Here is an 18253-nt window from a genome sequence, read left to right as displayed (position 1 = left end):
TTTGCATTCCCCTTTAATTGCTAAGGTCAGGATTTCTGTGACAGCTGGCCCTTCATTATTAGTTTACCAATATACAAATGCATCAATCAGAACAAAGGACATAAAATAAAAGCCTCAGTTAATACACTGTATATGGCCCAATTTGAGACTGTTGTTAAAGTTTTTGGAGGAAATTTTTGGCTTGTAATATGTATGCTGCAATCTGAATTCTCGCCCTCATGACTGCCTTGGAATTCACTCTGTAGACCCAGGGTGGTTCTCAACCTCACAAAGATCTGCATTGGCCCTGCCTGCCCAAGTGCTAGGATTAATGTATTACCACACTTGGCTTTATTATTAATGTTCAGATATAAGACTTAAGTTACCAATATTTTCATCAGATGTTTGCAGGCTATAATACAGTCATCTCTTGATAGCCTTAAAAAGATATGTATTTAAAATATTCGCAGTAATTGCAATCTTTAATGCCTTCTTTTTGACTTTATTCTGAGAAATAAATTCTTTTTCTAGTCTAACCTGTTCCTACTTGCAATCTTTTAACTGTTTCATTCTTATACCTCTGTTTGGATATAAATATGACTTATTTTTTCAACTATGAAAGATATTTTGAAAAGGTCAAACAGAAATATCAATCTCTCCAAATGAAACAACATGAAAATGCAAATTATTTTTTATTGTTCAGCTAATATGTATTCTACCAGGTGATATCACTATTTCAGATGCAGTTATTATTAAATATTGTTATTAAATTATTTTCAAAGAAAAAAATAATACATTTAGTTAAGCATGAGGCTATGATGATAAATGCTAAATGTGTTTTATCTTGGCCATCAATTAACCAGAAAATATGACTGTGGTAATATGGAAGGAATACATGCTCAATATTATATCCTCATAAGTTTGAGAAACTCAAACTGCCAATAAAAGGCCAAATTCTCTGTGCTGGCCTGGGGAAACAGTGTGTAAGGCAGTTATTTTTCAGGAAGAGGAAACCACTCTTCTAATTTCCCTAAGTCATGGTCCCTTCTTTTCATATAAAATTATGTCTTTATAAATTAATGGCTATCGAATGGGATTTTGCCTTCACAGCATCTTTTCTGTCATTGTAGTATCAAGAGTCAAGTTTTTTCTTTAATGCTGTTGATTTCATTAAGAGTTCTGGCTGCTGGCATCTGTATTAAAAACTTCAAAGTTTGAGCATACACCTCTCCTCTGTCAAGTAAATTAACCCATAATATTTAAATTTAATGTGACTCAGGTTTTCAGGACACAGGTAGAATGAAGACAGACTTTTTGGCAAAATATTATATCAATGGCTTTTAGGTTAGTTCTTTAGAGGGGCTCTACTTCCCTCTGAAAGGGAAGAGTCATGTGCTGACATCTACTCTCTACAGTTCCTTCATCATCCTCATGATTCCTCCAAGCTCAGTGGCCCATTAAGTTGTGATTATAGCATTCAAGGAATTTTTTTAAACGAAGTTCCAAAAACTACCACAACCCTTTGAAAAATAACTTTAAAGGCCTAAAAACACAAGGTCAGGTTGTGACAGAAATTGCCCTGCTTCTTAGTACCTTATCTGTATTAGACTTGTTTGTTGTTGTTGTTGTTCTGACAAAGAACTCTGACAAAGCAACTTAAGAGGACAATGGTTTGCTATGACTCTCAGTTCCAGAGTACACCCCATCATGGTAAGAAAGCTGAAAATGGAATCAACTGTTCACATCCTCAGTCAGGAATTTAAAAACCACAAACATGTTTGTTGCTCAGTTCTCTTACTCCAATTATACAGCAGGATACTAGCCAGGAAATGACATCATTCATACTGAATGAGATTTCCCACATCAACTAATATAATCAACATAATTCCCACAGACATGTGCAGGGTCTCATTTCTCCAGTGATTCTAGATTCTACAAAAATTGACAAGTGCCACTACCCATCACAACTGGAGGTGAGACTAAATCTCAGTTTTGAATAAAAGGAAAAGGGAAAAAATATTGTCAATTAGCCTGAGAACAACAGGAATAAAAATTCTCATTTAAATAACAGGATATGTTACTATTTTTTGCTGAACTAGCCAAGGAGTGTTAATCCTTTTGTATTCAGGAGGTAAGAATATAAAAAAAAATGCTATCTTTATTCAACAAGAGTGAGACAAAATAAGTATGCTGATTGCATTCCAGGGATGTGTTGAATGATTAAGAACTAGAACAAACCCAAGGGCTTAGGTTGAGTTTAGAGAGGAAAACGACATAGAGTTTGCTAGGCTTTTGAATTTTTTTAAACTCTCTCATATATTATATCCTGACCACAGTTTTTTTCTCCCTCTACTTTTCCTAGGACTTCTCCTAACTACCCACTCCCCAGATCCACATCTCATTCTTTTTTAAAAAAGAAAAAAGGCAGTCCTCCCAGGTATATCCACTGAACGTGGTCTAACAAGTTACAATAAAACTAGAAACAAACCTTGATATCAAGGCTGGATGAAGAGACCCAGTAGGAAGAAAAGATTCTCAAGCACAGGGAAAAGAGTCAGAGATACACTCCCTCCTACTGTTGGTAATCTCACAAGAACACCACACTACACAAACTATATAATATATGCAGAATACCTAACTCAGATTGCCACCCATAAGTCCTGCTTAGTAGACTCCGGGCTTTGTTGTCCCTCAATCCTTCCTTTCCCTATTCTTTCCCCGGCCCCACTTATTGTTTGGCTGTGGGCCTCTACATCTGGCCCCATCAGTTGCTAGAATCTATCCTCAGATGACAATTGGGACTATGTACTGACCTAGTGATATAGAGTACAACAGAATATTAGGAACCATTTTATCTACTTCCCCCACCCCAGTTTTATTCTGTACTGCCTCTGGTTCTTGGACATCCAGGCAATGTCAGGTGTGGGGGCCCTATTGTGGTGCAGTTCTCAAGTTGGACCAGTCATTGGTTGCTCATTCCCATAAGTTCTGTGCCACCATAACCCCAGTATATTTAGCAAGCAGAGCAGATGTAGAATGAAGGTTTTGTGGCTGGATTGATGTTTCAGGACCATTGCTAGGATGCTTGCCTTGTTATAGAACATGACCAGTTTCTGTTCCAAAAGTACAGGTTTTGAAGACAAATTTAGAGGAACATGACTCAGTACAGAATAAGATTTGACATATGTAGCGGGAGATATTTGAAAAAACAGTGGCGTGGCTCCACTCCAGCTAGCTCCCTGGCCGCCATTTTCCCATTCTATGTTCCCATACTGAGGCAGAGGTTCCAGCTCAGAACTGGCCCTGGCTCCCTGAGATGTTAGCATGGCTGCTGTCTCCGCTAGTGAGCGCTGTGAAGTTTATGGCTCTTAGCATGGCTCAAGGGCCAACTCTGCCACCCCATGTGGTAGATATATTCTTCCAGTTCTTGGTAGAAAGAAGACCCAATGTTTAAAGATTATCCAATAAATTTATATATTAGCAAATATTCAATACACAAGATGCCCACACAATTAGAATTGTAAACACAATCTCTAACCTTTTTAAATGAATAACTACCTGAGACTCCTAGAGACACTTATGTGTGCCCCCATCTTGCTTCTCCTCCTTCTCCTTCCTCTTCATTTCTCCTCCCAGTTCTTAGCTCCACCTATCTCTTCTACTGCCAAATCACAAGCTCCACTGCAAATACCATGAGCAGGAAAGGTCCTTCAACAGACATATACCAGTTACGATTCTACCTCAACAATCATTTAATGTTTATTAAAAAGTTTGAGTTAAATTAAAAAGTTATAATTAGCAAGTCTTTTTTATTCTTAATTCTATGAAGAATACCACATCTCTGCAAAAGAAAGTAGTGAAAAGAAAGAAAAATGAGACTATCTATGTCATATAATAAGAAGTATCAAAAATCTGAATGAATATCATTGAGCAATAAAATATCTATTGTTTATTATTATAGTGATTCTAATCAGAGCATACCTTTTTAGTTTCTAAATCAGAAGGTACAAACAGTATTTACATATAAAATTGTACTGTTTATTTTATAGCTACAGCCTAAGACTTCTAATAGATACCCCCTTTTCCCTATAGAAAATAAAGAGAAATATGTTGATAACTTTTCCAATTTTCGAGTGGAGGATTATTAAATAAAATGTTTTTCTAACTTTAAAACTAGTTAGAAATCCAATTTTTTTTAAAAAAAATCTTTTTGGCTTTTGTGAGTTATCTAAGCCTACTAATTCTGTTTTTATTCATGTATGAAATTGAAATAATGATGGGCATCTACACTTCATAGGATTATTGTAGAGATGAAATAAGATTACTTTTTAAACTAATGGACCAATGTGTATGAAATAAGTGGTGTTTCCATGTTCTTTTAATATAAATATTAAAGAACAGATAAAGGAATGTCAGCCCAGAATTTATAGAACTCAGGTTCTCTAAAGTGTTTTTTTAGGATTCTGTAAATATCAAAGCATTTTAAGTTTCATGCCTTTCTCTTCATCTTCCCTTCCTCTCACCTCCCCCTTCTCTCTCTCTCTCTCTCTCTCTCTCTCTCTCTCTCTCTCTCTCTCTCTCTCTCTCTCACACACACACACACACACACACACACACACACTTATTTCTTAAGAAGTAGCTTGTTTCAATCAACAATGTAGACTTAACCTTTCTCTACTGCAGTTGCAGGATTAGTTATTACTCAAAAGAAATTAATAGTTTTTTTTTTTTAAATAAGAGAAGACCTACAGAAACTAAGACCTGGTAGTCAGCACAACTGTATGGTTTCATACTGTTCTGTGCTAAAATACAGATTAATTTCTCCCTCTCTATCTCTGTATCTATACATATGTGTACTAGACATGTATACAAATACACATACATGTCCATCCTAAGTTTTGTGTCTACCTTACTTTATACGTGTTCTAAGACATGAAATCACTTCCAGTTCTCCTGAATTGCCATTCGGTATTATACTTTCATTCTTCATCAAAGAAAAATTCAGATCACCTATCATCAATTTATAAATTAGTTTGATCATATTTTATGGTGGGTTGATGTATTGACCATGCCAAGTACTTCTGCCTATATAGTATGAAGTATGCTTAGCTGGGATACTCAGCAGGAAAGCCTTATGCTGTTTCCCTTGTCATTTTGAAGCCAAGTTCAAATGCTAGATTTATAAAATAATAGATTTGTCACTGGTATATCCTCAAAACTCTCATTACCAAGCTACCACAGTCTCAAGTTAGACCTTGTGTTTTCAATGACTTCCAGATGAAATAAGGAAAGAAGGAAGCGAAAAGGAAGGAAGGAAGGAAGGAAGGAAGGAAGGAAGGAAGGAGGGAAAGGAGAAGAAACAATTTACGATACCTGTATATTGTCAGTTATAAAGAAACTTGTAAAAACATCGTGAATAATTTATTTAAAGATGCATTTATTATAGTCTAATTCATGTAAAGTTTATTTAAATTCTTAACTCAATATTAAAAATTAAAAATATTTTAAATTAGTTTTGATGTTCACATTAATTGGCCTTGCTGGTATTTTGCTGACTCAGAAGATGTTTTAATCTATTTTAAATTATCTTCCAAGAAACCAGTGGATTTTTCTGTGTTTTTTTTTTAATGTTTTCTTATTTATTGAAAATATATTATTTTCTCATACAATATATCTTGATTAAAATTTAACCCATTTACCCACTTAGTTTCTCCAAACACCCCTGCCATCCAGATTCCCCACTTTCTGTCCTCTGATTAGAAAAGGATAAGCTTCCAGTAAATAAGAGATAACAACCATCACATAGATGTAGGAGACGGCAAATGAACAGAATAAAAGAGCTCAAGAGAAAGCATGAGTGGCAGAGATCCACTTGTTCACATACTCAGGCTCACATAAACCTAGGACCTGTGTACAGAGCTGTGTTGGCTATGTGCCTGCTGCTACAGGTTCTTTAAATTCATATGAGATTTGTGCACATGTATGCATGTATGCACGTTTATTTAGAGAGCCATTTTCTCCTGGTGTAAATTATCTCCCCTGGCTCTGACATTCTTTCTGCCTTCTCTTCCAAGGGGTTGCTTGAGCTCTGAGGGAAGAGATTTACTGAAAACATTGTATATGTGATGTGTTTCCCATGTCTGTCTGTCTCTCTGTCCCCTCCCATATATATATATATATATATTATATATATATATATATATATATATATATATATATTTGCATATGTATATATATGCAAAAATATTGCTGTGGGTCTCTGGGTGTTTGTATTTGTTCCCAGACACTGATCTATGAATTTAGCATAATACCATTAGATGTAATTTTATCACTAATTTTTTTTGAAGACTAGTATATTGGATTTTACCCTAGGTCTCTGGGCTATTCTTCTAAGTCAACCAATTAGTGTCATATATCAGTTCCACCTCATGGAATAGGTCTTACATCAAATTACATGTTGGTTGGTTACTCCTACAAGCTTTGTGCCATAATTGCCTTAGTATATTTAGCTTCCAGGTCAGCATTGTTGACCAGAGATTTAGGGGCAAAGGTTCTATAAAGATCAACTTGACATCTCCATAATTAATGAGTTGTTAGGGTGTTATCTTCAGCAATGGGGCCTTGCTATAAGTTTACAAAATGCAACATACTGTTTTGATTACAGCCAGGGTATTTGGGGGATTCCACAGGACCTCCTTTTGGCAAACAACTCAACTGGATATCATGCAACCAGAGTACTGGAATCTCTCTTTGGGGAGAAGAAATGGCCAGTTGGGGCTCCATTTCTCCCATTATTTGGAGACCACACCAGGATCACCTTCATATGTTTTAGAAAGTTTTCTTTGCAGTAGCTTTTCATACCATCCCTCAAATGCCCCTCAATTTTGTGTCTCCCAAGATTCCCACTGTACCACCCATTTCCACTCCTTCCTCTACTTATAATCTTGTTCTGATTTCCTTGCCTGAGTTCCCCCATAAAATCCTACTTCCTACTCTCAAAGAAATTCATAAGCTCCCCTAATCACTTGCTTTAGACCTAATATCAAAGGATCTATGTATTGTAGCTCGTTTGTCATTTATTTAAAGACTGATATGAACATATAAGTGAATATATACATATTTTTTGAGTATGGGTAACCTCACTTAATATATATATTTGAAATTTTCATCATATTATCTTTTATTTTAAAAAAGCCTGAGTAACACTCCATTGTGTAACTGTACCACATTTTCTTTACTCATTCATGTGATGAGGGTCATCAATGTTGTTTCTCACTATTCAGCAAGTGTTCTCATAATAGGATGAGCGTCTTTGGATACATATATATATATATATACTATATATATATATATATATAATATGTGTGTTGTGTGTGTGGTGTGTGTGTGTGTGTGTGTGTGTGTGTGTGTGTGTGTATTATAGTTAAACTTTAAGATAAAAAGATAAATGGTTCCCATATTTTTTGAGAACTACCAGATTAATTTGATAGTATCTGTACAAGTTACAAGTTCATCCTCACACTAGAAATGGAGGAGTCTTCTTCACCAACATGATCTATCACTTGTGTTAGCCATTTATTCAGGTGTAAGATGAAATCTCAAAGTAGTTTTGATTTGCATTTCCCTGATGGTTAAGAATGTTGAACATATCTTAGTTGTTTTTGAGCACTTGAGTTTCCTGTATTGAGGTTTGTTTCAATCACTATTCCATGTTTAATTGCATTTTTGATGGTCTAGTTTCATGAATTCTTTATATATTTTACATATTAGATCTTTATTGGATGGTGAGTTGGTAAACATATTTTCAAATTTCATAGGCTGACACATTGTCTGAGTGACTGTGTCCTTTGCCCTACAGAAGCTTTTCAGTTTCATGAGATAACATTTATTAATGATTGATCTTTGTGCTTGTGCTAACTGTGCTCTGTTCAGGAAGCCTTTTCTCATGCCAAGGATTTCAACGGTTATCTCCCATTTTCTCTTCTATCACTTTCAATGTATGTTGTTTATGTTGACTTCTTTGATCCATTTGGTGTTGAGTGCAGAGTGATAAGTATGGATCTACTTGCATTCTTCTACAGGCAGACATCTAGATTACCAGCACAACTTGCTGAAGATGCTGTCTTTTTTCAGTGTGTATTTCTGGATTGTTTATCAAAAATCAGGTTTCCATAGGTATGTGAATTGTATCTCAGGCTTCCATTCAATTCCACTGATAAACATGTCTGTTTTAATGCTAATATATTCTGTTTTTATTATTTTAGTTTGGTAGTACATCTTGATAGAACATACAGTTATATATACCAGTTCTTTATTGTTTAGGATTCTTTTTTACTATCATTTTTTAATGTTTCTATATGAAGATTAGGATTGTTCTTTCAAGGTCTGTAAAGAATTGTGTTGGTATTTTAATGGAAATTATATTGAATCTATACATTGCTTTTGGTAATGAGCATTTTTACTATATTAATCCAACTGATTCATGAAAGTGGGAGATTTTTTTTCATCCTCTGACATCTTTTTTAAATTTCTTGATTCAAAGACTTATAGTTTGTCTCATATTAGACATTCATTTTCTTGTTTAGAGTTACCATCAGGGTATTTTTTAATGTTATTAGAGGCTGTTGTGAAAATTTTGTTTCCTTGATATTTTTTGTAGTTTCTGGATTGCTTATATATAGGATTGTTACTAAATTTTGCATTCAGCTACTTTGCTGCTAGTTTTTATCAGTTGTACAAGTTCTTAAGTACAATTTTCAGGTCAGTTATGTATACTCTCTTATCATCTGTAAGTAAATATATTCTGACTTCTTCCATTCCAATTTCTATCTACTTGATTTCTTTCAGTTGTCTTATTACTCTGGCTAGAACTTCAAGTACTATGTTGATAAAGTATAAAGGAAGGGAACAATCTTGACTTGTTCCTGATTTTAGTACAATTGCTTGCAGGTTTTTTCATTCAAGTTTGTTTTGGCCCTGGGCTTGCTCTAAGCATCTTTTTCATGATGAACTGTATCCCTAGTTATCCTTAACCTCTCCAAGATTTTTATCATGAGTGAGCATGATCATGTAGTTTTTATCTTCTAGTTTGTTTATATGGTAGATTACATTTATTGATCTTTGTATATTGTATTAGCCTTGCATCTCTGGAGACGAAGTCACTTGATCGTTATGAGTAATAGTAGTTTTGATGTATTTATTCTTGGATGTAGTTTCCAAGTATTCTCTAGAGTATTTTCAACTATATTCATAGGAAAAAAAATTGGTCTAGAATTCTCTTTTGTCCTTGGGTCTTTATGTGGTTTTGTAACCAGGGTAACTGTGGCCTCATAAAGTGAATTAAGCAGTGTTTCTTTTGTTTCTACTTTGTGGGATAATTTGAGGAGTGTAACATTAACGGTCCTTTAACAATCTGGTAGAATCTTGTGCTAAGCCATCTGTTCCTGGATTGTTGTTGTTGTTCAAGAGACTTGTTTTGTTTGCTTAACTTTTTATTGATTCTTTATGAGTTTCATGTCCTGCACCACAAGTCTTACTCATCTCTCTGTACTCCCATAGTTCTTTGTTCTTGCAACCTTCCCATAAAATAAAAAGCACACAAACAAACAAAACATGGATAAACATCTCATTGTGAAAGTTCTAGTACATTACATAGTCATATCCCATACATCTTCACTTGCACATCCTCATTGCAATGAGTCATTGGTCTGGTTTCGAAGTCTCTGGCTTCTGTGATACCATCAATATGGGATTCTCACTGTGGACTCCAGTCATTTATACTGTTGTTGACCAGTGTCATGGAGATCCTGCAGCTTTGGATCAGCAAGTTGGTCCTTTTACATGTCCTAAACTTTCAAATATGATATATATTTTTGGATGGGCTAACTCAGAGGCCTGGATCTGGGTGGAAACAAAGTTGTTCAGCATACCTGCTTTCCCTTGGCATCACCAGGATGAGCTCTCCAGAGCTGCTCAGTCTAGATCACACAGTGCTGTCATCTGCAGGAGGCAGAGTCAGGTCTCCTCCCATCAGGCCCTCAGCACTGAGTACTTCTAATGACTGCTTCTATCTTCTATTTCACTAAGGGTTATAGGTCACATTAAAGGGCAGATCTGATCTTGATTTAATTTTGGTAAATCATATCTATTCAGAAAATTATCCATGTATTTTAGGTTTTCCAATTTGGTGGAGTACAGGTTTTAAAGTATGCCCTTGTGATTTCTGGATATCCTTGGTACCTATGGTTAGGCTGCCCTTTTCAAATCTGACTTTGTTAATTTAGACATTCTCTTTCTGTTTTTTAGTTAATTTGGATAAATGCTTGTCAGTTATATTTATCTCTTTCAAGACCAGCTTTGTTTCACTGATCCTTTGTACTGTTGTTGTCTTTGCTTCTATTTTATTAACTTCAGTCCCAAATTTGTTAATTTCTTGCTCTCTACTTATTTTACTTGTGATTTATTCTTTTTGTTGTAGGGATTTCAGATATGGCCTTAAGTAGCTAGTACAAAATATCTCCAGTTTTTTTTTTTTTAATGTAAGCTCTTAGTGCTATGAACTTATCACTTAGCACATTATTCTTCGTGTTTCATAAGTTTGTGTGTGTTATGTGTTAATTTTCATTCAGTTTGTAGAAAGCATTTATTTCCTTATTATTGCATTGACTCATTTTTTTTTTCTTCAGTACACTGCTGTTCTGTTTCCATGTATTTGTAAGTTTCCTATTGTTCCTCTTGTTGATAACCAGTTTTAACCTATGGCAGTATTACATGATGTAGGGAGTTATCTGTTGCTAGTTGCTTTTTATACAAGCACATAGTCAATTTTAAAGAAAGTTCCATGAGGTATACAGGACAAGGTTCTTTTGTGTTTGAGGGAAATGCTCTTTAAATATCTATTATGTTCATTTGATTTATAAGTTTCGGTTAACTCCAGTGTTTATTGGTTGAGATTTTTTTCCTAGCTGACCTGCTTATTGGTGAGAGTGAAGCATTGGCATTTCTGTTAGTACGTAATATAAGCCTTACTTATATTAGTGTTAGTGTGTAAAGGTTAGTACATGATATAAGCCTTACTAATATTTATTTTACAAACTTGGGTGCCTTTGTATTTGATGCATAGATATGAAGACTTGAAACGATAGCTCTGTGGACTTTTTCTTTGATGAGTATTTAGTGTTCTCTCCTATCTCTTCTTATTATTTTTGGTTTGAAGACTATTTTTTGTAGATATTAAGATGTCTAAACTAGCTTGATTTTAGGTCCGTTTGTGTGGAATGGGTTTTTCCTGAGGTTAACCTCTGTGCTTGATGTTGAGCTATATTTCCTGAACCTCCGAAGTGTGGATCCTGTTATTTCAACTATTTATTCTGTTGGTCTATTTCTTTTTATTAGGTAATTGAGACCATTGATGTGGAGAGCTACCAGTGACCAATGATTGTTGTTTCCTGTTATTTTGGTATTGCTGATGGTGATGTTGGTGATGGTAATGGTGATGGTGGTGTGTGTGTTCAGGGGTGTTGAGGTATATGTGTGTGTACAAGTATGTGAGTGTGTGTTTCCATGTTCTTATTTTCTCTGGTTCAAGAGTATTTGTTTCTTGTGTTTTATGCTTATAGTTAACGTCTTTTGGTTGTAGTTCTCATTCTAGCACCTTTATAAAGGGCTATTTTATATAAATATTGTTTATATTTGGCTTTGTCTTGAAATATCTTATTTTCATTATTTAGTCTGGGCTATTATTCGCATGATAATCTAGGCTGGTATATGTTTTCTCTTAAAGTTTGATGATTATCTGTCTACTGCCTTTAAGAGTGTCCATTGAGAAATGAGATATAGTTCTAATAGGTCTTCTTAATATGTTACTTGTCTTCTTTTATTCTTTCAGCTTTTAATAGTCTTTCTTTTTTCTGTATGCTTAATGTTTGATTATTATGTAACCAGGGGATTTGCCTTTCAGTACAATCTACTTTGCATTCTGTTTATTTTTGTACCTTTATAAACATCTCCTTTAACCTAACAAAAATTTCTTCTATAATACTTTTGGAAATGTTTTACAGATCTTTGATCATGTTTTCTTTCCTTTCTGTATTCCTACTATTCTTAGTTTTGTTTTTCATAGTGGATGTCACAGTTTGTCTTGAGTACTATATATTCACATGCTGAATTTTGTGCTCCAAGATAAGGTACATGGGCATTGTATTAAAAAATATGCTGTAAGAATGTTGTCCACTAATCTCTGACTGGGAAGAAAAAGATAGTGTTTGTGACTTGGAAGGATCAAGAAGGGGGTCTCAAGTTTGGACCAGATAGGTTAGAGGAGGGGAAAGGAAAAGTAGAGAAGGAGATTGGGTTGTCATATGGCAGGATGAACCATAAGGATAGACCCTGAGCAAGTGGTCAAGAGAAACTCATCCTGAGGACACAAGTGGAACAGAACAAGGCTCAGTAGGCAAGAAATATGACATTTATCTGATTATAATATCTCAGAACCTGCCTAGCATAGTGCCAGCAGCTTGTTAATAAAAATATTATGTCTCTGTGCAGGGAAGATTTTCTGAATGTTTTGTGTCAGGAATTTTTTAGCGTTAATTTTTTGGCTGATGTAGCAATGTTTTCTATTGTTCTTAATTTTTGAGATTCTCTTTTCTAACTCTTGTATTCTATTGATGAAAAGATGCCTCTGAGGTTCTAGTTCATTTCTATATCTTTCATTTCCAGAATTTCTTCAGTTTTGGTTATCTTTATTGATTCTATTGTCATTGAGCAGTTTTATTCATTTCTTCTTAGTGTCTATTGTGTTATCTTCAATTATTCCAATGATGTATTCACTCCCTTTTTAAGGACCTTTATCTTACTCATAGACAGACTGTTTTAAGAACTTTTCCTTGTGCTTCAGGTATGTTGGCATATTTAGGGCCCTCTGTGGTAGGTTTGCTGGATTGTGGTAAAGACCTATTTTCCTGGCTATTATTGGGATTTATGCTTACAGCCATGATATCGGAGATTGGAAAGATTATATTTCTAGGTGCTGATATCTAGCTTTGTCTATGTTGTATGTTTTGTTTTATGTTTCTGCTTTTTAGTGAGTTTGGTGGTTTAGAGTTTCCAGTTAGAAAAGTTTCTCTGGACTTGATAGGTTTGTTCATTGGAGTTTTTAGGTAAAATTTGTTTTAGTATTGGGATCCAATACTTAGGGATATGGATATTCTAAGGGTCTTGTTGTATTCATTGAAGGAAGAAAGCAAATGTTTTCCATGAAGATCTGCTTATTTACTCTCCTTGGGTTGAGGCATAGAGTGAGGACAGGTTACACCAGGACGATCTGCTATAATGGCTATTAGATTTGGTGGCTGGATAAAGCAATGAGTTGTGGTACAGGTGGTTAGGAGATGAAAGTCTGTTGATCAATAGTAGATTGTGGGAAAGAGGGAAAGGAAGACTCCTGTAAGTGTTCAGTTGCAAAACTAGGAACTCAGGTTTGGATTTGGAGGAAAAGTGGGAGAAGTGAAAGATTTAAGTTAGTTTATCTGTTTCACTGGCCTGGTCAGCTTGTACCAGGGAATGCCTGAAAAAATTCAATAATAGGAGGAATTCAGAAAAGGAAGGTAAGAGGAGAAAATTTTGTGATTACTTGTGAATAGGGCCAGAGAGGAAAGGGACACTACAGCAGGTGCTCTGTTACAGAGCTGGAAGTGATACTGAGTGATTGGATCTGAAAGAGCAGAAGAAGAGATGAAGATCTTCCTATGCTTCCTTTATTAACTAAATTCATTTTTGAAAATTTTGTGCATATTGAATAATTGAAATAATTGGTCTCTTCCCCATTTTCTATTACCTCTCCAACCACCACAAATTTCTAGCTTGTTCTCCCCTGTAGATATTGTTCCTACGTTTCTATTTATTTTTATTTTATGACACACTGATTGTCTATTTGTCTATAGGTTCAAAGCTGTCCATTGGATCTCAGAACATTCAGCAGTAGGTTGACAACAATTCAAGATGATTCCTGTTTATCCAGACTCTGTCAGTAACTAATAGTTCAACAAAAATAGGCCTTCATCCTAACTTTCTAGATTTTTGAAAATTACCCAACCAGTGGGAAGTTTCCATCAGAGTTCTTGCTTACTTTCTCCATGTGTTGGTATTGAGTATATGATGGTTTTGGCAGTACATTTGGAGGACAATGAAGAAGATTGATAAGAACCTATACTGTACTGGGGGGGACCTATGAGGTCTCTTTAATCAATGACTGCTACAGGTATTCCATACACCTAGCACTGGGAATTCTGTTTAGTAATCCACTGGATTCTACACTGGGTACATCCCACTTAAACTTTCAGATCCCCTGTGAGATCCTTCTCTACTTTCCTTTTACCTATGTTCTACTTCTAGAACTCTAATTTCAGTTGGTCCATAATATCAATTCAATTCTTAGTCAACAGAAGCTATAACTTTAATGTAAAACTTTAAGTGGAGTTGATTAATATTTTTAGAAAATTGTAACACAATAACATGTTAGTATTGGTTTTATGTCAAAGTGTAATTTTTTTATGTGCTGACATCATTTAGGATTACACATGAGACTGAAGTGACCAAAGCATAATGACATTTCCTGCAACATCTGGTGAAATCATCAACCTTGAGTAATAATACAAAGTTTGCAGCTTAATGGTTTTGCAATTGCTGCTACTCCAGAATCTGGTACCTCATGGTAATTTACATTCTGAGTGAAAACCAAGTTGAATTTACTTGGTCATACTGGATATTGAAGGCTTAATTATCCACAGGCTTCAATTGTACTGAGAAGCTCCAGGCAGCAAAGTTGGGTTGACTGATATCATCTGTGGACACTTCTGACAAGGAGATCCACACACCAAAGGACTATTATCTATCACTTCTACACTGTAGTGGAACTGACCTACAGATGGACTCTTCCACTTTTGCATTCTATAAAACCCCAAGACACTTACTTCTATGTGCGTAGTCTCATTTTAGAGAGACTATGCATCTTTAGTTCTTCTAATTAAAGAATAATTCTGTTTCTGGAGATTCTTTCTGTTTTCTTTTATTTTGCACATAGCCTATATTGGTCCTGATCTACAGAGATGATGTAAAAATTTTAAATATATTCTGAAATATTTATTTTCACAGTGTGCTGGATATATTTCTTGTTCATCTATTCAAACAAATATTCCACTTGGTAAATTTTAAAGATAATTTGTTTAATATATACAATATTAAACCATTTCTTTCCCACTGTTATATACTGGGCTAAATGCATTTCTCACATATACAGGTTCACTTTTTACTCTGTGACTGTTTATTTCAATAAAAACAACTTCAGAAATTCAAGCATCTCTACCACTCAGCTAAATTTACTTCTAGAAAAGCTGTAAGATTCTGTTCTCAGTTTTCATTCATAAGAACTCAATTTTCCTATCAATGATTTCACTGTAATCTATTTTATGGAGGTGAAATCTTTCCAGAATAAAAGCTTTTAATAAACAGCAGAGAAAGGCTCACTGAAACACTGTGGCTAATGGGGCCAGACCTAAACAGACTAACCTTAAAGGTGCCTCTGGAGAACCAAAATTTCAACCTTTATTTACTACCTGCTTTTTCATTGCATTGACAAAATACTTGATAAGAAGAATTTTAAAAATGAAAGGTGGAATTTGGATATCAGTTCCAGGAGACACTATCCATCAATGATAAATTGTGGTGGCCAGAGAAAGCAGCTGGCCTCACTGTTTCCATGATCAGGGAGCAGAGAGACATGAATATTGAAGATTAGATTGTTTTCTCCCTTTCAGTCAGAATATATAGGACCCTAGCCCATGGAATAATAGCATGAACATTTAGGGTATGTCTTTACATCTTAATGAACTGAATTTAGGTAATTCCTTACGTGCAGTACAGATGCTTGTAATTTTGAGAATTCTAGATCCTAAGCATAAAGGGAACAATTTAAATGAACAGTAATTTTAGATATGACAATTTTTTGTAGCAATATTCACCTATAGCAGCAAAACATACATCTCGACTACATAGCTAGAACTGTAGACAGCACTAAACCCTTGATTGTAATGCCTTTTCTGTTTTAGCTAACTACATACAAAATGGTGTGAGCATATTTTAATAACAATAGTGAAGCAGTTATGAATAACATTTTAATTGTTCCCATATATCCTGACAATATTTGCTTTGATTATTTTTACTTTTCTTATCAAGTCAAGTATTTTTAACTTTTTTATGGTTAACATATGATAGCATCTGATGTTATATCTGGATTGTAGGTACCATGATTCTTGCATTTGAGGACAATTTTTAATAAAATAATGAGTAACCTGAACATATGCATTTGCTATGAAGTACACATGGTTGATCTGATAAGAAAAGGTTGGCTAAGAGATGAGTGGCTAGTACATCTAGGAGACTATGCTGAAAGAATAGTTGATTCAGACCTGAACATAGTAGGCTAATGCCAAGTTTTATCACAGTATTCAAAGTGATATGCAATTTAAAATTATTTCTTAAATTTTCATTAATATATTTAGATCTTTAAAAATAGCTAGTAGGATATTATATTTTCCTTTGAAAGTATTTAATCATGTTATTTTGTTTCAATATTTCTTGTTTCAAATATAATGTTATTTTCAATGCATGCTCCCAAGGTCCTCAGTGATAAGATATTTTATAAACACCAGCAGTTTTATTCTTTTTTTTTTTTAGTAAGTTTTTCAGGATTCCTCCTGCACACTTATAATTGTTTATGTTAATTAACAAGAATAATACACTTGTTGTTATTCTTGATGTATTTTAGACTGATCAACATACCCCTTCCTTTGGTCACAATGATTATACTTTGTGTGAATACATGCATCATCCCATTTCTACTATGTCACAAATTTACCTCCAACAAAGAGAAAAATACACTTCAGAATTTTCCTGTGTTAGTCCATTTGGGGTATTCTCCTGGAATGCCATATACTGTGCAGCTTATACAATAGGCTAATTGATTGTGATTTTGGAACCTAGAAGGTCTGAAATCATGGTGATGGTGTTTGCTGTTTAGGATAATTTGCTTGATCCTTCTTATAGCTAGAGAGTGAAAAGATTCTCTGGACATGGCATTGCTAGTTTGAATGTGAAGTGAACATGACCACTTGTTCCCAGAAGATGGAGTGGTTTGGGAAGGTTGGAGAACTTTATAGCTGGCTGAAGTTGATCATTGAAATCTGCCTTGAAAGTGACAGCCACTTCTGGTTCTGGGCCAAACTCTATTTCCTGCTTATAGGATGTGAGGACATTTACCATACAACTCTGCCATTATGAACACAATGGCACAGTTTCCAAGCCTTGCCACCAAATTAGAATGTATTTTCATTGAGCGAGGCAGAAGAAGTCTTTCCTCATTTAAATTTCCTTTCTTTATTTTCCAAGAAAAGAATATTGAATTCTATTTACTCACTTTGGGTATGCTGTGTACATTCAAGATAGGTTTTAAGTGTTTACACCACACACACACACACACACACACACACACACACACACACACACAAAGTAAAATCTATGTGAGGTGATAATTACTGTAGAATAATCACAAAATATTTAAAAACCTCATAAATATATAGTTATTCTGCTAGTGGGTTTTTCTAGCATGTTTTTATTGATTACTTGGAAATTTCACAAAATATACCCCAATTACACACATTTCACAGTCCTACTAGGTCAAACTCCCACACTTATGACCTACTTCCCACAAAAGGATAAGAAAAATATATACCATTAGTGAGCCTGTACACTCACTAGAACATCTGGAACATAGTCAAACATAGTCAAACACCCAGTGGCAATTCCCTTAATGAAAAGTGAGTCCATCCTCACCTCAACCAATGCCAGAAGCTATGAACGATGAAGAGCTGCATTTCAGTAGCCCTATCACAACTTTTAAAAATTCTCTTCAATGGCTTCCTATCTAGACTATTTCTTTGGTGGGGGCAGTGGGGAGACCCCTTCCCCCATGCCCTACCTTTGACCCAAAGCTTCTCTCACACTTTTCATCTCCATCCTGTCATCCATTCATGTTTCACTTTTCCCTTTTGCTGCTCACTTATGGCTCATTCCACCATTGTTCCCTCCTCTCCACCATATATTTGTTCATTGACATGGCATTGCAAACTGCAATGTGTCAAACAGTGTAATTTTTTTTGCCCCAAACAGCAAAAACTCATTGCAAGGAGTTCAAGGCTTCTTGTTTGTGACACATCAT

This window comes from Arvicanthis niloticus, chromosome 4, assembly GCF_011762505.2.
Source record: "Arvicanthis niloticus isolate mArvNil1 chromosome 4, mArvNil1.pat.X, whole genome shotgun sequence".
Taxonomy (NCBI): domain Eukaryota; kingdom Metazoa; phylum Chordata; class Mammalia; order Rodentia; family Muridae; genus Arvicanthis; species Arvicanthis niloticus.
The sequence above is the reverse complement of the archived record's forward strand: the minus strand, read 5'-3'. Positions refer to the sequence as shown.